The sequence below is a fragment of the Poromitra crassiceps genome (genome assembly GCF_964638095.1).
Source record: "Poromitra crassiceps genome assembly, chromosome: 2".
Classification (NCBI taxonomy): Eukaryota; Metazoa; Chordata; class Actinopteri; order Beryciformes; family Melamphaidae; genus Poromitra; species Poromitra crassiceps.
Genome location: NC_139624.1, coordinates 107959950 through 107985182, shown reverse-complemented (window position 1 = coordinate 107985182; position 25233 = coordinate 107959950). Strand labels below are relative to the sequence as shown.

Here is a 25233-nt window from a genome sequence, read left to right as displayed (position 1 = left end):
AAATCTATAAATAAACATATTTGTTTGAACAATCATTGGTACTACATTGTGTCATGTTAGATAAACATAATGTGAGGTGATTTGAGACAGATACTGTAGACTCCCGTCTATGTTATGCAAATCAAACAGTCGGTATCTCCAACTGAAGTTGCTGGGGTTTAGCGGCTCAAATCTGTAAAAAGCCTTTTAGAACCTGGCCAAGGGATCAAGCTTGGTCCCGCCTACAGGTACATTAGTTAACCCTTCACTAGTCTCAATGCCAGACCCATGAGAGTTCTTACGCTGATACACTACATTACTGCATGCTGCAGAGCTCTCTGTGGGTCTGGGACACTTTCTCTCAGCCAGCTGGAGTCGGAAGTGAACCGTTCACTTGGCCAGTGATTCAGTCTTCACCAATCAGTAATGACTTTGCTATCAGTGACGGCATGGGAGGTGCAGCCCATTTTTCGAACCGCTCTCTCATTGGTGCTACGACCTGTCACTCATTCAATTTCACCCCCCTAGACGCGCCCTGAAACCCCAGCAGTGGCTGTGAAGTGGCACAGACTCACTAGTATGCGGAGCGCAGCGATTCAACGTAATAGTCTGGGGAGAGACTAACCCTTCACTGGCTGTTTTCGAGACCTTTTTGACGAGAATTGGTCATTTTTTTATTGGCTGAAAAAAAAATATATCTCCCGTGTCTAGTCGACTACTTTTTGGGAGTAGTCGAATGCCCTAGCCTCAAGCAGCAAACCCTCAAATCTCTCATCGCAACTGACTTCCACAGGGCCGTTAATGACTGAGCACTCAGTGTTTGCAGCTGTGGTGTCCTACTTCTTAAGCAGTAGTGGGAACACTTGCAATGCTGTGCAATACAATCAGAAACTTTGGAGTCTGGAGCATTTGAGCAGTGTGTTTGAAGCGAACAAAATCCTATTACATTTATTATAGTGTGTGCCTTGTAAACAAAACATGCTGGCCTAAATTATGCTATTCCAGGCAGCTCACTTTGCTGTTATTTTGCGAATGAGGATCCCTGAGATTTTGCAAGGCCCGCTCAATATGTGACAGCATGAATTTTCTACCAGCTATGAAAAATAGCGAGGAAACTACATGTGATGTGGTGTTACTTTACCCTGCATAAGAGCATTATAGGCACAGACTGATTTGCTTGTGTCTTAGGAGAGGGTAGCGAGAGGAGAGAAGAGAGTAATTATGCTGTATCCGTTCTGCACTCTATTTTGCTATCTCCTCTTTGCAGCACTGAGTTACCAGAGACCTGACAAGAATTGCCAATGATTTTGCTGCTTTACTGACAATTCCTCAGTGTTTGTGCAACGATTTAACTCATCAAGGCACTCTTCTGTTGTAGGGCCTTGAAAAGGCTGTGTTTGTGTTGCAAAGCCTTGATTCAATATAGGCTGGCTGTGCTAACATTTGATTTAATATAGCCTGGCTGTGCTAAAATTTGCTTTAATATAGCCTGGCTGTGCTAAAATTTAATTTAATATAGCCTGGCTGTGCTAACATTTAATTTAATATAGCCTGGCTGTGCTAACATTTGCTTTAATATAGCCTGGCTGTGCTAAAATTTGATTTAATATAGCCTGGCTGTGCTAACATTTAATTTAATATAGCCTGGCTGTGCTAACATTTGATTTAATATAGCCTGGCTGTGCTAAAATTTGATTTAATATAGCCTGGCTGTGCTAAAATTTGATTTAATATAGCCTGGCTGTGCTAAAATTTGATTTAATATAGCCTGGCTGTGCTAACATTTGCTTTAATATAGCCTGGCTGTGCTAACATTTGATTCAATATAGCCTGGCTGTGCTAACATTTGATTCAATAGCCTGGCTGTGCTAACATTTGATTTGTTATAGCCTGGCTGTGCTAACATTTGATTTAATATAGCCTGGCTGTGCTAACATTTGATTTAATATAGCCTGGCTGTGCTAACATTTGATTTAATATAGCCTGGTTGTGCTAACATTTGATTTAATATAGCCTGGCTGTGCTAACATTTGATTCAATATAGCCTGGCTGTGCTAACATTTGATTTAATATAGCCTGGCTGTGCTATATTTGATTTAATAGAGCCTGGTTGTGGTATATTTTATTTAAAGGGGGACTTACCCCCTAGATATGTATCAGAACAGTTATTTGAAAAAACCTATGGAAAAAAACAAGAAATGACATATACTCTTGTCTATACTATACTCTTTGGCTGTGTTCAGCTCAGGATTTTTTTTCGGAAATCGACGCCATTACAGTTTGCCCACCGCCTCGAAAATAATTTATTTGAGAGCTGCAATATCTTTATAAATATCAACAACTAGCCAACGCTGGTGGCCTGTATGGAAACAGCGTTGTTCAAAATGGTTGAAAGTTATATCAATTTGGCCATTCAGTGGCAAACTAGAAATTTAATTATTTTTCTCCCATGTGTGTGCGTGGCTTGTCTTATGTTACGTTAGGAGAGACTAGTGATGCGAGGCTCGTTACCGCAGCACACAGCACAGTGAGGACAAACGCCCCGCTCTCAGCTTATGTAATCACAATGCGAGATTTCTCCACGTCATTCCCTCGTTGTAGCGAAGCTTGTTGGCTTGCTGGAGGCAAAGCGTTTGGGCTTGCCTCGTGAAGTGTGCTGGATCGTGGATGAGGGCTCACGTGCTCTGATCGGTCAGAATCACGGAGATGGAGATAGGGACCGACATGTCGGTCCTGGGACACGGTTGAAATACCACTGGGATGACTGGGTGTAAGGCAATCAGGCACCAGGGCCTGGCCGGTTGGAAGATGGCCAGGATTCAGTTCGGGTCCGGATTTAGTTGTGCTAATGGTTGACATTATTAGGGGAGTAAGAAATACCTGAATCAAGCAGGAATCTCTCGGATGTGGCCGGAATCTCTTGGATGAGGTTAGTCAAGCCTAGAAGTGAGTCGCCTTAAAGTTAATATCCCAGTTGTGGCTTATATGCTCGCGTTTCGGTGTATGACATCACGTCATTGGTGATGTCACAACGTTCTAGGGAGCTATGACATCATCGATGTTACGTCTGACATTGCCGATGACCTCACAGGTGAGCTCTATGCTATGACATCATCAGTGTCATTGTTGATGATGTCATCATCATTACGTCGTGGCGCGCCGGCTGGTGGGCATCGACTGCCCCAAGAACAGGCTTGACGGTGGGCCATTATGGGCCCTTTTCTACAGCCGCTCCCAGATTCCTGTGGGGAATCTGTATTCTTCCAGAAATGGCCGGAATGGCCCTCTAGTCCCACCTGGTATAGGCAGGGCTTGGTTGATTATTCTGGGAGTGAGGGGGGCTGTGGTCCGCCTGGCCACCGGCCGCACGCCGTTGTCCAGTCCCGTACATCACAAGAGCCAAGATTTGGTGACTGTCCTCGTTGGCCAGGATGTGTGTGGGATCCTACTGCAGTAGCGAGCTGTAATGGCCTCTGGGGGCTGGAGCTTCCAGTTGACGAAACTCAGCGGCGTGAGGTCGGCGCGGGAGCCGCTCAGGAGCCAGGGGTCTATCCATCCTACCCATCCTACCCAGCTACTGCGGTAGTGAGGAGCCTCTGGTTCTGGTGGCTTGCGTTTCCAGTCGATGAGACTCAGTGGCGTAGGGTCGGTGCGGGAGCAGTTTGTCTGCCCTCGTTGGAGGGAGGCCTCTGCCCCTAGTGTCTCGTTGGCCGCCCCGTGGAGCGCCGGTGTGGCATCCTCACTGAGGGCACCGAAGGTCGTACACTCCTCCGGCTTGGGGGGAGCCGACCTGAGGCCACCGTAACTCGGCTTCAACTCCTCGCTCTTATCCGCAGTCGTGTGGAGTCGGGGTGTCTTTGGCCAGCTGTCTGGGTTGAGAAGAGGGAAGGGGGATCCGCAACCCCGCCTGCTGGTGGTGAGTGCGGGAAGAGGCCTTCCCCACGCAGTGTCGACCACAACAGCTACCTGTGATTGCGGTGGGTCGTCCTCCCACTCTTCCCAGGCCTGCAGCAGCGTCTCAGGTAGAACTGGACCATCCCAGCCTGGCTCCCATCTCCATCGGTGGTGCACGAGCAGGACAAGATGGATCCTCCCGAACTGATGGAGGGGCAAACTCCTCGGGCGGGATTCCTGCTGCAGGGCGGTGATGGGGCAGGGCTGCTCGCCTAGACCAAGGTTCGGTTCCGCAAGGGCTCTCTTGGTGCAACAGGTCTGCTCTGGGCAAATTGCCGGCGAGATGATGAGGGAGACGGCCGCCCCGTGAAGCATCTGGGGCTCCTGCCTCGCCGTCCGCAAAGGCATGTCCACTTGCTCCACTTGCTCGGACCTCTTGGCCTCCCTGGAGGCCTTGGCTGGAGTCGTCTCCATGAGCCCGGGCAGGGCCAGGAGGTGAATTCCGGGAATAGGTTGGTGAGATGGCTGGTCCCGTCCTCTGGGGGGGTCCCAGCTGTCGTGTCCAGCCATCTTGAGGTGGTTGATGCCGTCCGGCTGACTGTGCCCTGTGCTGTTGGTCTCAACGTTCGCCATGCCTCCCTGAGTCTGGTGCATCTCAGTGGCGGGCTTGGCCGCCCCGTTGCACTCTATGGTATGCTCAGGGTCGGCAACCTTTGCCGGCGGACGTGTCCTGGGTGCGGGTGTTGGTGGCATCTGTAATGGCCATTGCCTTTGTCTGGGCAGTGGAACCGGGGGTTCCCTAGCCTGGGGCGCTGGCTCTGGAGCCGCCGTGCTGACCTGACCCTGGGGTGAGGTGAGAGGCACAGGTGAAGTGGGTGGCGCCCTCCGGGTTGCTAGCCCTGAGGCCGGTACGCACGCCTGTCTCTGGTCTTGGGGGGCGAGAGGCACAGGTGGAACTGCCGGGTCCCCGGCAAGTGGACGGGCGCGAGGCCGGGCCGCTACGTGCTCCTGCTCGACTTGCAGCCAGGCACGAACCCGGGCCTCGAGGTGGGCCAGCTCAGCTTCCCGCAGGTGTCGGCTTCTCTCCAGGCGGCGGGTGATCTGCTCTTTAGCTTGGAGGGCCTGTGCCTGGATCTGCTGGGCTTCCTCTTCGGCCTGTTGGGCCTTTGCTTGGACCTCTGCTTTGACCCGTTGACAAGATGCCCCTGCTTGGACCCGTTGAGCCTCTTCTTGGACCCGTTTATGGGCCCGCTGGGCCTCTCTGGCTAGCTTTGTCAGCCAGTCGTACTGCTCATGGGTTTCCTCCTCCTCCGCGTGTTGGCGGCGAAGGTTCTCAGTCGCCACGATCATCTCCTTGAAGTATTCAGTGATGTCCCGGTTGGTCTCCCTTTTGCGCGCGATCTTATGTTCGAACTCGGCCCTTGTCTGGGCTGCCTGAGCGGGGAGTCGGTGGTGGCTGCGGATGAGTTCCTGCCCCTGGTGGATCTTCTGGTGAGAGTGTAGGGGGTCTCGCCCTTTAGTACTACTCCGAACGCTGGATACTTGGCTGTATCCAGTATCGATCTGGTGGATCTTCTGGTCGGAGTGTAGGGGGTCTCGCCCTTTAGTACTACTCCGAACGCTGGATACTTGGCTGTATCCAGTATCGATCTGGTGGGGGAAGGGTTGCTCCTCTGGTCGACGAGATGTCGTGACCAGGGCGGGCTCACCTGACTCCTGCTCCATCTCTGAGCGTCGCAAGTCCTCTATCCGGCTCGAAGGACCAAATTGTAGCGAAGCTTGTTGGCTTGCTGGAGGCAAAGCGTTTGGGCTTGCCTCGTGAAGTGTGCTGGATCGTGGATGAGGGCTCACGCGCTCTGATCGGTCAGAATCACGGAGATGGAGATAGGGACCGACATGTCGGTCCTGGGACGCGGTTGAAATACCACTGGGATGACTGGGTGTAAGGCAATCAGGCACCAGGGCCTGGCCGGTTGGAAGATGGCCAGGATTCAGTTCGGGTCCGGATTTAGTTGTGCTAATGGTTGACATTATTAGGGGAGTAAGAAATACCTGAATCAAGCAGGAATCTCTCGGATGTGGCCGGAATCTCTTGGATGAGGTTAGTCAAGCCTAGAAGTGAGTCGCCTTAAAGTTAATATCCCAGTTGTGGCTTATATGCTCGCGTTTCGGTGTATGACATCACGTCATTGGTGATGTCACAACGTTCTAGGGAGCTATGACATCATCGATGTTACGTCTGACATTGCCGATGACCTCACAGGTGAGCTCTATGCTATGACATCATCAGTGTCATTGTTGATGATGTCATCATCATTACGTCGTGGCGCGCCGGCTGGTGGGCATCGACTGCCCCAAGAACAGGCTTGACGGTGGGCCATTATGGGCCCTTTTCTACACTCGTCCAACTTGCGATATACCGCCCCATCAAATCCGTTTTTAATTTTCGTTTGGGAGCTTTTCGTGATTCTTGTTAAAAGTTGTGCAAAAGTTTTCCTCTCAGCAGAGTTGCAGGCTGCGTTCTCCCCCTCCCTCCCTCCTCCCAGACCCTGGCTAACCCTCATGGAGCAACAACAAACAAACACAGACAGAAATAGCTGGTGTGCGATTTTTCTGCTCAATCAGTGATTGGGTACAGGATTGCGGGAATCCCGCATCTGTTTGCGAAGGTGCGACTGGACAGGACGCTTTTCACAGACAGGGGCACAGCGTCAGTGAGGCTGCAGTAGCTGAGTAGCCTGCTATAGTCGGAGCGAGGTGAGTGTCTCTCAGGGCGCAGCGCAGGGCAGAGCTGCAGATCTCTCCTCATCCTCCTCGGCCCATTCAGTCTGTCCAAACTCAATACCGATATAATCTCAGTATGAGATTCAGGGAAATATATTATAGTAGCCGATGTGTTTAGAGCAGCTTTGTCACGTTGTCACGTCGTAGTATAGCGTTATATTTTACATGTGCGCTAAACTGCGATGAGATTTGTTTGCGGAAATGTCAGACTGTTCTCATCCCATGCAAAAGCCCCCACCTCGGCCATGAGAGGCAGAGCACTGCTGTTGCTGCGCGCGCCCCCGCTTGGGGCTCGTGCATGAGGATATGACTCTCTCCCGCCTGACTGGCCGGGAGAGAGTGCTTCCAACTCGGACTGATAATATAAACATCATCATTTGAGCTTATCCAGGTAAGATATTAATAATGTAATGACACATTCAGCGATGGGCTAACCACCATTACATGGTGCCACCATGTGATGGTGCATGGTGTGATGGTGCAAGTGGACTGAAAACTCAGAGTGAGGTTTTTTCATCTTGCCTAGTTGTATAGGCTTTGGAGATGCACCGAGATGGACGCGCTAAACCCACCGTGACGTCAGGATGTACCAAATATCCCATTCATTTTAGGGCACAAAAAAAAAGCAGTGTTCCACCCATAGAGGGCGCTTATGCCAGATATGCTGCTGAAAAATGATACAAATGGTCAAATGGAAACAGTTTGGTGTCAAATGTGGAAAATTTGACCAGAATTCTTCACACATCACCCCCAAAGTCATATATATTGGTTAAAAGCTGAAAAAGGCAAGTTCTCCTTTAATATAGCCTGGCTGTGCTAACATTTGATTCAATATAGCCTGGCTGTGCTATATTTGATTTAACACTTTGAGTGCCACGGCCCTTGGGCAAAAGGTGCTGTACTGTGCCACATAGGCCGCAATGCATTTTAAAACAGTCATATAATTTCTTTAATAATTACTTTAATGTAAACACTGAACACGCACAAATAACGATGAGACTCTCTTTTATCACCTGCAAAAAAAAGTTTATTGATCCCATTTTCCGTTCTTTAGTTATGAGCCGGAGAAGATAGCTTGATTTGACCAAAAACAGCAATTTTTTTCTAGAAACCTGAGATATTCAGCCTTTTGTGAAAGGAAGCATTTCAAGCACATCATTGACTCATTGCTAATATTTTCTGATGTAATGACACCTCAAAAATAATTTCCTTCAATAAAAGAGTGAAAACAAAGGAATTTTGTTTGGCCAAATAATATTTTTTAGCTGCAACCAGCAGCGCTGGCCCCTGCGTGCGCAGACCCTACACCTTCATGCTGGTCTTGATTTACTGCTGGTGGGCATCAGATAGCCTATTCTAGCTTGTTTGCTCTCTGTGCATCGAGCCTGCTGCAGCTGCCTGGGTCTGTTGTATGCTGTAGTGTCCTGCGTGCCCCACCTCCCCCCCTCCTCCTCCCCCCCCCCCCGTTGTGGGAGGAGTGTCTCTCTGCTCTGCTCGGCTCTGCTGTGAGTGCGTTTGCTCTGCGTGTACTCAGCACTGAAAAGTCCGCTACATCCAGCTTTTTTACAGCCGCGTGTATTTGTCACCAGCTCCCATGCTTCCAGTTGAGAATAATAACAACTCCACGGCTGATCATGCGAATGGGCTGTTGCAGCGGACACGGAGGTGCTCAATTGTGACAGCAGATTGGCTGCTGCAGGGGCACAGCTAACGTTATGCTTCAATGAAGCAGCTGCATACGGACGGATGCGATGCGATTTCCTTTTCCCCAACGACTTCTTCTGTGTGTTTTACTCCACTTTCTCTCATCTGGAGTGCGCTGTCGCCACCTAAGGGTTCTGTAAAATAGGTTAGACACATTCAATAGCTCTCATATTGTAAGAGGCGATGTAAGAGGCATAGATCGACACCCCCCCGTCAAAAAAACAATTTTGAGTTATTGACGCCATTTGGCGTCGCTGGCAGCCTACGGTAAATTTCTAATGACGCCATATGGCGTCGCTGGCACTCAATGTGTTAATATAGCCTGGCTGTGCTATATTTGATTTAATACAGCCTGGCTGTGCTAACATTTGCTTTTGTCAAGGCTGTGTGTGAACACTTTCTGCAGTACTTTGTACAGAGTATCACTGCTATCTGCTCTAGGTGAACACTAATGTAATGTGATGGCTGCAGAGTTCAGTGTACTGGCCAGAGTAAAATTAGTCTCTTCTTTATTATATATACCTATATATCATTATATTATATATACATATTATCATTATATTATATATACCTATATATTATTATATTGATCTTTTTTTTTATGAAAATGAAAGACTTGATCCATATTTGTGACATAGACCAGAACAGCCGCGTCTTCAAGCGTCCAGTGGGAAGACCACCGCCCCTTTTACGGGGGCACCCACCACAGGAAAAGACTGTACAAGAAGCCGAAAACACTTCAAACTATTTAAAACGGTTTAATTTGATAGAGATATGCCGAAGACTGTGTTGTTAGTTTCACTAACAAAAAAAAAGAAAAAAAGATCTTGATAGATATGTTTTAATAGAGTAGGGGTGATACCGTCAATGTGGACAATGCATGTAACCTGGTGGAAACTGGATACAGCGTTCATAATAAGGCAAGTATCTCGTTCGATGTATCTTGCGCATTCTATGTCCGGCCGAGTTGAAACATATTGTCATGTCATGGTGTATTTGGGTTATTTATAAATTAAATGAATTCAGTTCTTTTTCTATAGATTTTTTTTGTACTGCTATTTTACATTGAAGTCAACGGTGAGTGGCTAAAAAGGGGCGCGACCTTCACGTTTTGCGAATTACCCGGATGTGCTGGTCTGGTCTATGATCTGGTGAAAGGGGTAACAAGTAGGCAACTGTGAAATCGCACAAATCAAGATAAAACGCTGTTAACAAATGTTTTTTCACGTTTTATCATAATAGTGAAAAACAAATTTAGATGTTGAAGAACATACTCGATATAACAAACAACAGTTTTAGGATCACTAAATACATAATTGGTTAGAAAACTAAGCCTGGTGAACTTTCAGGGCGATTTTCTCTGACTGTTAGGTGTCTGAACATTGAAATACTGTAAGCATACATCCTTTTAAACTATTTCCGGTTACAATGTAAGCTATGCCACATCATTTGAAAGCTTACAATCTGCACTTTTTTATCATCTGTACAAAACTGAAAAATGACCTTGGCCTACTTGTTACCCAAAACACCAGTCGCTGTCCCATTTGAGACTCATCATAATCCGCAGGCCACGGTGAATTCTCACATTTGAGTTACAGGACTACATGAATTGAATACCCTATTAGTAGGGGCGATCCCCAAAGAAATGAAATCCTAAACCTCCATGGCGCTGGCACTGAGCCCCACCAATTTACCTGTACAGGAATACTATTATTTTTAGATGTCAGGTTATCTAACAATAAGGTGGTACAAGACTGCTTACTTCTGCAAAACTCCAGCCTTATTTACCAGTCAGGGAGAAAAATCGATGTCCATGGGGAGAAGATCTGTTTACCCATATGATTAGGAGGCTGACTGTATAAGACATTTGATAATTAGGGAAAGTGCAAAAGGTAACGGCTTGTTCATCCGTTCAGTGACGGAAATATGTAAAATTCCTATCACTATGTTCTCCAAAGGCTGTCAAAATACTATTATCCAGTAGACAGCTTGGCTACATGGAGTAGAGATCCCTTTGATGGCTCCTTGTTTGTTGTTTTTGCTTCTCAGGTTCCTCATTATGGGATTAACATCCAAGGCTGGGGAATGTGGTAATAATCAGATGAAAACAGGCAGGAGAAAATAATCAAAAGCTTTAGGAAAAATGCAATTCCTATATGGTGACATGGACTGAAATTGCATTGACCCTACTATGATAATATGTGAGGAAGTGTGTGTGTGTGTGTGTGTGTGTGTGTGTGTGTGTGTGTGTGTGTGTGTGTGTGTGTGTGTGTGTGTGTGTGTGCGTGTGCGTGTGCATGCACATGTGTGTGTGCATATGCGTGTGTGTGCCACCTGCTGGATGCTGTGGGTAATGCTATCACTAATTGCTAATACCCTTTGGAGCATGCAATCACTGTCGGCCTGTGTGTGTGTGTGTGTGTGTGTGTGTGTGTGTGTGTGTGTGTGTGTGTGTGTGTGTGTGTGTGTGTGTGTGCACGTGCACGTGCATGTGTCTGATACCCGTTGGAGAAACTGACCTATATTTATATGGACGCCATGTGGCCCTATCGCAAAAGCTGTAATTTAGCGTTTGCGCTCGTTTAACGCGTGCAATGCAAATTGGGGGTGGGCACATGCGCATGGCTGTTATAATTGCACTGAGCATAGGCATGCCACATGCCAAAGCAGGCGTTTCAGCGCTAAAATGTGGGGATAGATGGCATTATCGTATCGTCAGCAGCGCACAATTACTTTGCACTAAGAGCTTTGAAAACCACCTCTTAGCTGCGCTCTTAGGTGCTAAACACTCGCTGCGCTTGATTGCACCATAATCTCCACGATGCGCAGTGCAGAAACGTCATTACGCACGGACGTGCCACCCCAGGACATCAAATTCTGCTGCTAAAATTGGGTAACCAGCAGATTATTCGGCGAGGCAAACAACTATAATTCACTGAGAAACTTTTATCACATCTCAAGGAGGGGTTATGGTAAATGAATTGAGAAAACTTGTACATTGTAGCCTACTTGCAATAGGCTATTCACCTACTGCTATCCCATAACCCGGAGGGTCGTTGGCACCACAGCCCATCTGTCACAAGCTCTCTCCATCTCGCACGAGTCGTTACGAGACTGGTTTAATTGAGTCCACTGTAAATCCTCCAATCTTTTCTTTTATCTCCGCCGTTTACCCGCTGCAAACGTTTGTATTGTCCCACGCCAGTCAACAAAATAACCCGAATTGCATCAAAACACAGATGTTCTTAACAGGTAGATATGATGTGATGGTGTCGTTATGAGATAGGGATACTATATACAGTCAATAGGCCTACACCTATCCAAGTTACGCTTGGGGAAAATTACACCATGCCTCACGCAAACTGTACAGGGAGTGCAAGACGGGAATCTGTTTTGATTGTAATGCCCAGGCATTGCCAGGCCACACCTGTGAATAATTCTGGTGGTTAACACCGCCCAAATCCTGTTTGCGCCGTGCATAAATGATCTAATCTGCGTTTGCGCCCGTTGTTGTGACGAGTTATGCTTCCCCGTTTTTAATTGCATCACCACCATATTTTGGGTCTGTTTTAACTTAACTCATTGAGTGCCAAGGACGAGTATGTTCGTCAATTGGTTTAGTAACGTAGAGTGCCAAGGTCAGAGTAACGTAACGTAGAGTGTCAATTGCGTTTTTTGACAGTGGGACGTGGATCAAAGCCTAATATATCTCCTGTAAAATTTTGGGGCATGTTGAATGTGTATAACCTATTTTACCGACCCATTAGGTGGCGACAGTGCTCTCCAGATTACAGAAAGGTCCGGAAAACAGCAGGAAAAAAACCCCGTGATCAAAGAGAAACCGCTCATGCTGCAGCCAGAGCCATATAGATGGCTCTGACTGCAGCTGATGTTGGCTGCGAACAGCAGTCAATCCGTGCACACAACTGAGCCCCTCTGCCTCTGTCTGTTTGTCTGCATAGTTTCTTCACACGATTAGCCGCCAGAAAGGCAGCACCCGACGCCGAAGGGCCAAACCTTTCCCTGCAGTCCGGTTTGGCATTTCCGTGTCGCGCTGGGAGCCGGCGCAAAAAAACTGAGCGCTCCGAAAATAGACTGGGTGCGTGTTGTGTGTTAGTGTGGGGAGGAGTTTGCAGCTGAGGGGGGGAGAGGGGGATGGGGCACGCAGTGCACCACACAACTACACCACGTCACTACATCAGAAAATATTATCTTCACTCAGTGAATGTGCTTGAAATGCTGCATTTCACAAAAGGCGGAATAACTCAGCTTCTAATTTGAAAAGTGTCTTTTTGCTCAAAACAGCCTATCTTCTCCGGCTCATAACTAAAGAACAGAAAATGGGATCAATAAACTTTTTTTTGCAGATGATAGAAGAGAGTCTCATCGTTCTTTGTGCGTGTTCGGTGTTTACATAGTAATATCACACAATATTCTGTGGGCCTCGAGAAATCACTGAAAACGCTCTGAAACTCTGGCACTGGGAGCGTTCTCCAAAAGTGGCTGGCACTCAATGAGTTAAAAACAGGGAGGCCACGTCTACCAAAACACATAACATGTATATAATTTTTAAACAGTTACGTTTCTGTATAAATCATTACAATATGCTCCCGTGAGGTGGGGATGCGTTTGGCGGCGGGGGTGCTTGGCATAACACCTGGACACTTGCGCATGGCAGACTGCTATTGTCGTGCAGAGACGATAGTATAAGGCAGGAGCAAACAGGTGTGCAAAGCACACAAAGTGGAGAGCGCCTGTACCAAGATAGAGCCCCATGTCTCCACCTTCTAAAGGTATACAGTATATAGTGAGGCCAAAATACCCCAGATTTGGCGGCATTTTGGAACCAGAGTCTGCGCAGTAGTAACCGGTGGATGGGACCGGAGTGCAGGTTCCCGCCCCTCTCTGAACTTGTTATGTAGCTGCTCTGCTGGTTCTAGCTTTCCGTAGTAGTGTCCGTACACATATACAGTCCATGCTCTAGCTATGTAAATATGGTGCTTTAAGTTCTAATATATATATATATATAACAAAAGAAGGTACCACCGCACACTGAAGTCAGGATTAACTGACTCTCCTTTCTCTTCATATATATATAAAAAATCTCCCCCCAGATTTTTTTATCCCATTTTTATCCCCCATTAGTGCTAATTTTTAATATATTCGTCCTGGTTGCTGCTCCACCCTCTGACGATCTGGGGAGAGCTGAAACTGGCTCCATGCTTCCTCCGAGACATGGGCAGTAGCTTCTTTTCACCTGACAGGGGAAGCTTCACCAGTAGGACATAGCACGTGGGAGGATCACGCTATTCCAACGAGTTCCCCTCCCTCCAAACAGGCGCCCCTAACGACCAGAGGAGGCACCACCTCAGCGACCAGGATATTGCATGTTTTGGCGTGGGGTTCCTATATGAAGGAAACCCCCAGGGGGCACGGGGAGAACATGCAAACTCCACACAGAAAGGCCCTTTTGACGACCCCACCCGGGGGCACTCGAGGACATGCGGACGGGCACGCACTCCTTCAGCGCTCACAGCGTCCCAGTTGGGAATCGAACCCAGGACCTTCTAGCTGTGAGGTGACAGCGCTTACCACTGCGCCACCGTGCCCCCTAAGTTCTTTTGACTCGTCAAAAGTAAACATGTAGATTCCCACTATGAGGTTGATCAAAATGACGCCTAAATCAGATTTTCGTTATCGGAGCTTGAGGAACCGGTCATCTCAGCTCGACCAGCTAGCCTGTGAGCTGCTCAGCAGGGCAACATCCGATGAACTGATTTGCACAATGTGGTGATTAGCTAGTGTCTCCCGCCATAGCATTTTGATTAATGTTATGATTTAATGTTAATTCCTTTTGGAACAAATGTTGGTTTAACAGATTAAATCTAACATTAACAAGAGAAGCTTCATGTGGCTAACGTAACATACTGGGCAGCACTGCGCTGCCTTGTGGGTGTACTACGTTAGCAAGGCTGCCTGCAGGGTTAGTTTTTCTCTTCTGTATATCGTTACAACAGCTACGAGAAGAGGAAGCTTGTGAACATCCCCATAGTCAAAGCACTTTATCTCAAATAAAACCTCCAGTCCAGTGTCTGTTTATGTGATTCCAAAGCGCCAATGCCCCGAAGGCAAACTAACGTTACTTCCTCGCACACTTTTCTCTAAGCCATCTACTTTTTTTTAGGTCCCATCCATCACACGTTGTGGCATCACACAGGCTGTGATGAGGGGAGCTGCCAGTGATGGCTTGAGACAGGCTGTCACAGCTGTCAATCAGCCCTTTTTATTTAATCAAATAACTACTTAACACGTTCACTGCCAATGACGTGTTTTTACGTCAAACAAAATCCAACGGTTGACTGCCAATGACGTGTTTTTACGTAAAAAAAAATTTTTTTTTGACGGTGGGACGTTGATCTAACCCTTTTACGTCTCCTATACCAATATTGGAGGTATTGAATGTGTATAATCTATTTTACCGACCCACTGAGTGGCGACATGTCTCTCCACAGTAGAAAGAGGCGAGCCAAAACTGGAGGGAAAAGCGCGAGGAAGCCGTTCTCATACAGTAAAATGGATGGCGAAAACGCTTTCACTTTCGCGCTGACGCACAGCGGTGGCAACGGTGGGGGGTTCCAAGAATAGACTGGATGCACACTTTGAAACACGCACCATAAATAAGCCCAGAATCGCAAGAGCTTCATCAGAGCTCTCAACCGGACCGCCAAGAAACGAGCGAAACCCATCCAGCGAGCCCCATCCAGACTGCCAGGCAGCAGCCAGGCAGCAGCAACTTGTTTGTCACAGACCCGCTGCAGAGCCAAGGAGGGCGGAGGAGAACGCCCACGGAGGGAGGAGTTGGAAGCAGAGGGGGGTTTCCTGCTGTTATGGAGGAAATTACTGTTCAAAACTATTGTTTAGATGTCTGATGTCTTACTGATGCCAAAAATGAATGGTTAAAGTGACTGTTCTATCGAATTTCACAAAAAGCCGTTTATCTCAGAATAAATTTCTAGACGCTGAAACCATGCTGTATTCAACTGCTAATGCTTACATAACTACTAACTCTACAAACTAACTCTTTTAGACAGAGAAAGCACACATTCTATTAGTTCTTTTGAGATATTGTGTGTTCACAAAATCTTAGCAGAAAAGAATCCTCGGGTCTTGAAAGATGAGCCAGAATCCTCAAAAAAACCATCTGGCAGAACCTACCTACAGTAAAAAAAAACGGTTGGCAGTGAATGTGTTAACACGTTGAGTGCCAATGACGAGATATCTCGGCTTACAGGATCCAACCGTTGAGTGCCAAAGACGAGATATCTTAAATTTTTTTTTTTTTTTTTTTGACGGTGGGACATCGATCAACCCCTTTTACGTCTCCTATACCAATATTGGAGGAAGAGAATGTGTATAATCTATTTTACCGACCAGCTAAGTGGCGACAGTGCTCTCCAGACAGAGAGAAAGCCGAGCAAAAACAGCCGCGGGAGAAAGCCATTCTCAAGGAAATAGCTGGGCGAAAACGCTTTCGATTTCTCACACACACACACACACACACACACACACGCGCGCACACACACACACTCGAGTACCTTTGAGCATAAATAAGACCAGAATCGCAAAAGCTTCATCAAAGCTCTCAGCCGACACCCCAAGAAACGAACGAGCCCGTTTTACAGTAATCCAGACTTGCCCGAGAGCGGCCGCGGAGCCAGCAGCAGCAGCACAGACGGAGGGAGGAGTTTGGAGACACACACACACACACACACACACACACACACACACACACACACACACACAAACACAATACAGTATACAGACTTGCCCAAGGGCACCCATAATCACAGGCACGTGAGGTGGTTCTAAAAATCCATTTATCTCAAAACTCTCTGAAAATCTCTGAAACCATGCTGTACTCAACGGCTAATATCTACATAACTACTAACTCTACAAACTAACTCTTTTAGACAGAGAAAGCACACATTCTATTAGTACTTTTGTGAACTTTGTGTTCACAAAGTCAAAGCAGAAAAGAATCCTCGGCTCTTGTAAAATGAGCCAGAATCCTCAAAAAAACCCTCTGGCAGAAGCTAACTACAGTATTGAAAAAAGGCTGGCAGTGAATGTGTTAAAAACAAACTGATCAAAAAAAATGAGCACTTGAACATACATTAGCATGATAAGAATTATAATGATAGAAACCACCTTTGGAAAAAAAACTTGTACTTTGTTTCGTTTGGCTCATTTCCCATCCACTAACATGGCGGAGGCGGGACTTGTGACCTATACTGGGATCAACCGCCAGGGCGGCGATCTAAGATGCTTTGGCCTCACTTCTAGAGAACTCATATCCTCTCCATTCTTTTTTACAGTCAATGGTTGCATATCATATATTTCTCGATACGTGTAATGTTACAGCCTAGACCTGCAGCGGTCACCATAACCCTATCTCAAGTTGTTTTATTGGCATAATAACAATAACGTTTTCAAATTAACCAACATTTTTCAAATGTTGGAAATGCTCCTGTGGGTGGAGGACTTGTTGAAATGTTGATATGCAATGTATTTTTGCTTCACAAACGTTGAGATGAACATATCTGTGGTTTGCAGAAATGTACTGTAACATGCCAACATATTATTGTGGTGACTGGATTGGATATGAAGCTCATTTGAATGCAAAAATGCATACACTCTGACTTGCCAGCATTTGTCTGCCATTTATTGTCTGAAGTTCCAGGCTTCACAGCACGTCATAAACTCTCGGTTCACTGGTCTATAGGACAGAGTTGCTCATTATATTCCACACACCGAACAGACCGTCCTGCAGCACAGAGATATTAACGTTCAAAACAAACTCTTTAATTGTTGTTATTGAGTCTATTTCTGCAATAACTGCACTTATGGCTGTTTAACTCGACGAAGGTTGATGTTACTGCTCGAGCTATGGAGGCAGCCATACTGTTTTAGCAGCGGCGCTCCTGATTGGCCGGTTACGATGTCAACTATGAGCCAGATCCCTGATTGGCTTGTGAACTCTGTAGTTTCTGAAAGCGCCCGCTCAGGCCTGGAGACCAGATGGAAACGCAGAACCAAACAGAATGTGAGTTCACATGACCGGATGGTTTACCAGGCTATATGGCTAGCTAGCTACTACTACTGGTTTAATCAATTCCCGCTGCCTCTGTCAGAGCTGGTGTCAAATGTGCAATGCAAGCACAGTCAGTCAGACTAATGTTAGGTTAGTCCTCTCCTCTGCATTAATGCACACCTCTGATGCAAGCACAGTCAGTCAGACTAATGTTAGGTTAGTCCTCTCCTCTGCATTAATGCACACCTCTGATGCAAGCACAGTCAGTCAGACTAATGTTAGGTTAGTCCTCTCCTCTGCATTAATGCACACCTCTGATGCAAGCACAGTCAGTCAGACTAATGTTAGGTTAGTCCTCTCCTCTGCATTAATGCACACCTCTGATGCAAGCACAGTCAGTCAGACTAATGTTAGGTTAGTCCTCTCCTCTGATGCAAGCACAGTCAGTCAACGGAATGTTGCAAAAAATGACATATCCATCTGGAGCAGAACATAGAAAGAAGAAGAAAACAGAATATGAGAAATAACAGAAATATAAAGGTACTGTATGTTGCAGGTGAGCGTCGGAGCGTTATGGCAAAACGAATAATATCGATAATCGGTGTGTTACATTACAGTAGATGTGCGAATGATCAAACATTGACAAGTCCCAGTGCCAATTCTGCTAATTAGGGCCCCAGAAGGCTTGGGCTGGCCCTGATTGCACCTCAGAATAGTTAGTGCTGCAGCGGCAAGTACATCTCTGACTTTCCTCCCAATGTTGACATCACTCTTCCGATTGGAGGGGGGGAATAATTAGTTTCCTCACAGCATGCAGGCATTAATATTAATAAGTTACTGACGTACATTCTGTGTCCCGAACTACTTGTCATTTAAAATGTGAGCCCATGAGATAGTGCTCTAAATATATCTGCTGACAGATCCCAGTACAGTAATGAGCTTGAATCAAGTGTCTGTCACAGTATACCGCCATTACTCTTCCATGACACTTACGGTGGAGCCTCTTCAAGGTGATGGATAAGTCAGAGGTGACTAATTTTAGCAATTGTTGCTGTGGGGTCAGGTTTCATCATTTTTCAAAGGGACAATTTGGAAGACAAATCAAATACTAATTTGATTCAAACTAATGGAGTATGTTATACTTGACTCGGTGGGTAGCAAGACACTGTTCTGCTCTCACACTAAAACAGACAGATTTCTAGGTAGGTGCATACAATTTCAGCATATGAAAGAAAGAAAGAAAGAAAGAAAGAAAGAAAGAAAGAAAGAAAGAAAGAAAGACAGAAAGACAGACAGACAGACAGACAGACTCTTACAAAAATTATTGCTTGCATGGCATCAAGGGTAGACCTTTTAAAAAATTCAAAATAAAATAAAGGCGAAATGCCTAAAAAAAATCCAAATCCAAATAAAATAAAGGCAAAATGCCTTTAAAAAAAAAAACATCCATTCTTGGCGTCCGGGTAGTGTAGCAAAGTTAAGTTAACTTAAGTTCTCCTTTATTTATCCCCATGGGGAAATTCATCCACTGCATTTGATTTGACCCATCCTCTACTAACCTTCCTAGAACTAGGAGCAGTGGGCAGCTGCAGTGCAGCGCCCGGGGACCAACTCCAGTTATTTAGCCATTGCCTTGGTCAGGAGCACTGACAGGAGTATTAACCCTAACAGACAGTACATGTCTTTGATGGTGGGAGGAAACCGGAGCACCCGGAGAAAACCCACACAAACACGGGGAGAACATGCAAACTCCACACAGAAAGGACCTGGAACGGATCAGGGTACCTGGGACCTTCTTGCTGTGAGACAACAGTGCTAACCACTGAGCCACTGTGCCATCGGGCGTCCATACAGGCACAATTGGCTGGGTCTGCAGGTGGGAAGCCGCATTGAGGGTATGTGTCCTGGTCGCTGCACTAGCGCCTCCTCTGGTCGGTCGGGCCGCCTGTTCAGGGCAGAAGGGAACTGGTGGGAATAGCGTGATCCTCTCACGTGCTACGTTGCCGGTGAAGATCCCTGTGGTCAGGTGAAAAGGAGCGGCTGGCAACTGCACGTGTCGGAGGAAGCATGGTGCTATAGTCTACGGCTCTCCCCAGATCGGCAGAGGGGGTGCAGCGACCGGGGTAGCAAGGGGGAATTGGACAAGTACCAGTTGGGGGGGGGAATGGGGGGGATCAGGAAAAAAAACATCCATTCTCACAACAAGGTGGTCCATTTAAATATGGCCCCCTTCTACACTGGTCTTTGCTACACCAATGCTGCCACACACATCGCTGCCGCTGGCAAAGCTTTGCCCCTCCACCCCAGAGTCTTGCATGGCTCAAAGGTTAAACATGTGTATTCAATGTCCTGCTTTGGGCTCTTGGATACCTATGGGGATTCTGCATTGCGCTCTCTGATTAGTTTCACCTGCTGCTTGGCTAATCGAGGGACCACATTCTGTAAAGAGCTGAGCCATCAGAACCAAACATAACTGTATTTCCATTTGTTGCAATAAATGGTTAATTCTATGACAAGAGTGTTCCTGACTGAAGTAATATTGATCCACTTGACAAGGCTAAGAGGTACAGTAGTAAATACCCCATTTCATGTTTTCTGTATTCACCCTGAATTCATTACCCTCGAATATAGAGAAGAATTGCACAGTTGCCGTCAATTGTAATGGACAGTTACAGACGGTAGACTTGATACAGTAATTGGTTTGATATGCCTATGGTACAGTAGCTGAGATAACCCTATGTGAAAAACGTGTTTTCCTCATGTTACTGAGCAGGGTTGTCATTATACTTGCCATCAGTTTTAATGAACATTAGTCTAAAATGTGTTTCAATCATGAGAGACCAAGCTTTATTCACAAATAGCATGACAACTAGTTTTGGCGTAATGACACCGTGGTAAGATGGCCCTCTTCTTGTGGTGAGAGAGGAGGGCATCTGCTCAGACTAGAATAGAGGAGTCAAGACGTTGGTGGCAGACTGTGGAGGTGGGTGGGGCAAAACACAGCTTCACATACCATCAGCCCAGGTACAGCAGCAACCACTGTGGTGAACGATCAGGGGGGGAGAGGATGATGATGTACTGCCACATCATAGGCTCGGCAGCGACACCATAACAAACGTCATATTGACATATTGACAGGGGCTGATTGGCTATTGAGGATGGGGTGATGAGTCAGGAGTCGCACGTCATAACCGACGTCACACTGTGGACACACACGTCATAACAGACGTCACACTTGACTTACACTTGACTTATGCTGAGAGCTGATGGCTATATTGTGATAAGGTGTAACAAGACTATTCTCCATCTTGAAACTAGGTCGAGACCACCATTTATGGAATGTGGAAAAATTGAGATATGTAATATTGTTGAAATTGCCCTTGTTTTTTTCTTACATTAAGACATTGCATGCTGTGAAGGTTTTCAAAATGTACCTGTACTTCTTTACACTAAAGGAAACGGGACAATTTAGAGGTGTTGTTATTTATAGGTAAATACTAAATTGTTTTCTTTGTCTGGCCCACTTGAGACCAAATTGGGTCGCATGTGGCCCATGAACTAAAATGAGTTTGACACCCTTGGAAACATGAATTTGTTTGAAACTGCTTTACCGTACAGTTTATTTTAAATATGTATTCTCAAGAAAAAGTAAGGCATTCCACAAGGCATGGCTTCAAGTGTACAGGCACAACAAGCTGTAGGAGAGTAAGTCAGAGTTCTGGTGTGTGTGTGTATGTGTGCGTGAGAGAGACAGAGAGAGAGACAGAGAGAGAGACTTGATTAGTTCATTACATGGGATTCATTGGGTGTCTAACCTTCTTTAGCGCCTCATTGATTTTTGTAGTAGATGACATTGACAAGACAAAATGTTACAGCTGCACGAGGATTTTTATTTATTTATGTAAAAACATACCGTCTTCTCAGCCTGAATCACAAGGTCCATAGAAGAGTGTCCCATCTAACTGACAAATGAAATTGTGGTTTTGGGTATGGACATGTATCCACCTATAGGAAGTGACAAATTGAAACTTAAAGCAGCTACGAGCAACTTTTTCGATTGTTATTAAACAGTATAAATTTAATATCAATGCATCACATCTTACCTCTAATAGTCGACGAGACCAACGCAGAGTAGTCTCGCTTGAACCCCGAGTGAATCGGCCAGTGTTAGTCTGTCTGTGGCCAGGGCAGATCAGGAAGTGAAATGAAACGGTTTGCAGCAGCCACTTCAGCCATAACCACAAAATAACTTCCAAAAAACCTGTTAGAATATAACGAGAGATGTTCCCGAGAATATGCGTGGCGTTCACATTGTTTATGTTATGTTGCTAGGCAGCGCAAACGGCGTAGGCAGGCAGCTGCGTTTCACTTCCGGGTTTCACTTCCGCGTTTCACTTCCGGGTGTAGCCGGGCCGGCGGTAGGAGAGAGAGAGAGAGAGCCCCCTGTTGACGCAAGTTTAGGCAGACACAGACTTAATAATCACCTATGGGGGCAATCTCCGATTGACACAGCTTTGGTCTCTTTAAAGCCCCCCTGCAGTGTATTGTGTCATTTTTAACACATTCACTGCCAGCCGTTTTTTTTTTACTGTAGGTAGGTTCTGCCAGAGGGTTTTTTTGAGGATTCTGGCTCATCTTTCAAGACCCGAGGATTCTTTTCTGCTAAGATTTTGTGAACACACAATATCTCAAAAGAACTAATAGAATGTGTGCTTTCTCTGTCTAAAAGAGTTAGTTTGTAGAGTTAGTAGTTATGTAAGCATTAGCAGTTGAATACAGCATGGTTTCAGCGTCTGAAAAATTATTTTGAGATAAACGGCTTTTTGTGAAATTCGATAGAACAGTCACTTTAACCATTCATTTTTGGCATCAGTAAGACGTCAGACATCTAAACAATAGTTTTGAACAGTAATTTCCTCCATAACAGCAGGAAACACCCCTTTCCTTCAAACTCCTCCCTCCGTGTGTGTTCTTCTTGGCTGCAGCGAGCGTGTCTGTAACCTCGCGTCACCAGCTCACTGCTTTGCTGCTGCTGTGCCTGTCTGCCTGGCGGCCGCTGTGCAAGTCTGGATCGGCTCGCTCGTTTCTTGTGGTTTGTGTTGAGAGCTTTGATGAAGCTTTTGCGATTCTGGTCTTATTTATGCTGCGTGTTTCAAAGTGTGTTCCACCCGTAATCTATTATGCAAATTTGCAATCCCGCACCGCCAGCAATCAGCGCGAAAACGAAAGCGTTTTCCCCCATCCATTTTCATGAGAATGGCTTCCTCACACATGCTTTTTGCTTGCCTTCCTCTAGTCTGGGAGAGCACTGTCGCCACTTAGTGGGTCCGTGGAATGGGTTGTACACGTTCGCTGGCTTCAATATTTTTATAGGAGACGTGGGGAGCGTTGATCCACGTCCCACCGTCAATTTTTTTTTTTTTTTTTTAAGCCGAGATAACTCGTCATTGGCAGTGAACCGTTGGATTCTGTAAGCCGAGATATCTCGTCAATGGCAGTGAACGTGTTAAAATATTTTATATTTTTCAACATGTCCTGACAATGTTGATTAGCCACACTGTTCGCCAAATATTTTGGTTCAGAAATGTAAGTTAGTTGCTAAAATGAGACGATTACATAAAATATGACTATAAGTGGAACTACTAACAGTCATACGTACAGTAATCTCAATTTGATTCTAACTCAGGATGAGCTAGCATGTTAACTAGCTAGCTAACTGTTAGCTACGTTAGGTAAGCTTGCTGCCTGTTGCTCTAGCCCACTAAGCTACCTCGGGCTCAAAAGACCACTGACAGCCCGTTCACACCATACGCCGAAGAAATGCTCAACCTACGCTGAACCCACAAGTTTAATTTGGTCCTTGTTAACAGGCAAAGCCGTTCACACCAGCCATCTGCGTGCCTTGCTCAAGGCACACAACACACGCTCAACACATGCTCAAGCGATCGTTCCGGATTCAGTCCTATTTTCCAAGCGTGAAGCGTGAAGCTGCCAGGCATGAAGTCAATGGGAGTTGTGGGCGGGTTCAAGGCGTGCCGAGGAGGCGCTGAGGAGAATAGAAGGCTTCTTGTGTGACCAGTTAAGCGTCAGCTCAGCTTGAGCCTGCCTCAAGCTTCAGTTCTGCTTATGTTAAGCGCCAGGTGTGAATAATGGCTGACGTGACTGAAACACAAGAGTAGATGGTTAGCAAGTACGAGTCACGTTGATTTCAATGGTGCCACATGTTTTAAATCTGTTGCCCGGTTGTTGAGCTATCGGCAAGGAAATGCAGGTAAACTACGGAAGGACGTCTGTGAATTTTATTCCTGGCGTAGCTTATGCTGTTTTTCCAGGTGTACTATACTGTAGCTTACGCAAATAGCGTAGTGCAGAATCTGATGACGTTCGATGACGTTATATAGCAGGTGCTCATAGGACATTTAAAAATCAACATTAACAGGTAACTGACTGGAGTGGGGCTTTAAGAGTGAAAAAGAAACAGTTCCTTCAAGAGTAACTAAACCTGAGAACACATTTGTGGGTTTGCTGCCATCTAATTGTTAAAAGTGTGCTGCTGCGATCATCTTCTATTGGCAAATGTTTGATACCAGGCAGGTGACCTGTTAAGCCCCCCACACATGATCTGCGGTAAAACAGTTCTGGGCCCCCTGTGCCTTTGTTTTCCTTTGGGGAGAGTGGTGCCGCCTATTATGCAGCCCTTGGCATCGCAAACTGCTCGAATTTGCCACCATGCACTGCGCTCAAAGTTCAAATGATTTCAACTTTGACCTTATTTACCACTGACCTTTCATGAGCGCAACATCTTCCATAGCATTTAGGCTACTGCTGCTCTCCGCTCTACCTCGCGGTGGGAGGATAGAGAAGATTGCTTATCATGTGAAGGTAGTTTTAGACATCTTTTTAGTTTTACTTTTACATGAGAATATGTTCAATCACAGCTAATCTGACCTTGATTTTGTTTTAACTCACTTTTAAGCAATGTGTTTTGTTTTAATCTACCCCTTTTACTGCGATGCATCTGTCTCTCAGGGTCACTATGCTCCCAATTCTATGCATTACTTTTAATAAAATGTGTATCCATTAAATGTTCTTATTTACTTGTACTAATTTAGTTAACTTTTATTATTATGACTATTAATAAAGTAGATTATTCAGATTTCCGTTATTGTTTTGAACATGTGTTTGTCTTCTCATTTTGTTAAACATTTTGTATTGAAGTCTTGCACGAAAGGTGGTATGGAAATTTGATTGATTGATCAACTGATCTGGCACCAAAAACACAGAAGTGGTCTCGCAAACATTAGATCTTCTCTATCATCCCCTAACATGATTTCTGTTTATTTAAGTTCACAATTTTCTAAAACAGTCACCTCTTGCTGCTATTTGGAGCTGACTGGCATGCAAAGTTGCCTCAGGCAGCTTTGCTCTTCTCCACTGAATGACATGTTTTGACATGTCATCTCAATTCTATACAGCTGTTTGCATTAAAAAAAAATGACAAAAAATGATCCTTCAATGACAGGTTTGTTCCATCGTACACTGCAAAATACATCCATCTTGAAGAGTCATTTTAGTCCAGTGATTTTCAAACTTTTACATGTCAAGGACCCTTAAAATGACAATTTAGACCACGGACGGATTTGATTTTGTCCCAGGGACCGCCATCTGATAAGATTTTTGCTTTTAGATTACATAAACTCTGTCATTGTGTTACTTATGGATGGTATTATAGTGACAATTAATTACCCCCCTTCTTGCTGGGGACCCGCTGTAACCCCTGG

The 25233-nt window shown here is 45.8% G+C and overlaps 1 protein-coding gene across 2 annotated transcripts in view; it reads left to right on the top strand.

Moving 5' to 3' along the window:
* The window catches only part of LOC310789725 (cadherin-10-like), a gene marked incomplete at both ends in the record, with an annotated part of 69896 nt that overhangs the window by 8169 nt on the left and 36494 nt on the right, over positions 1–25233 (top strand). The gene's annotated exons all lie outside the window — the stretch shown is intronic.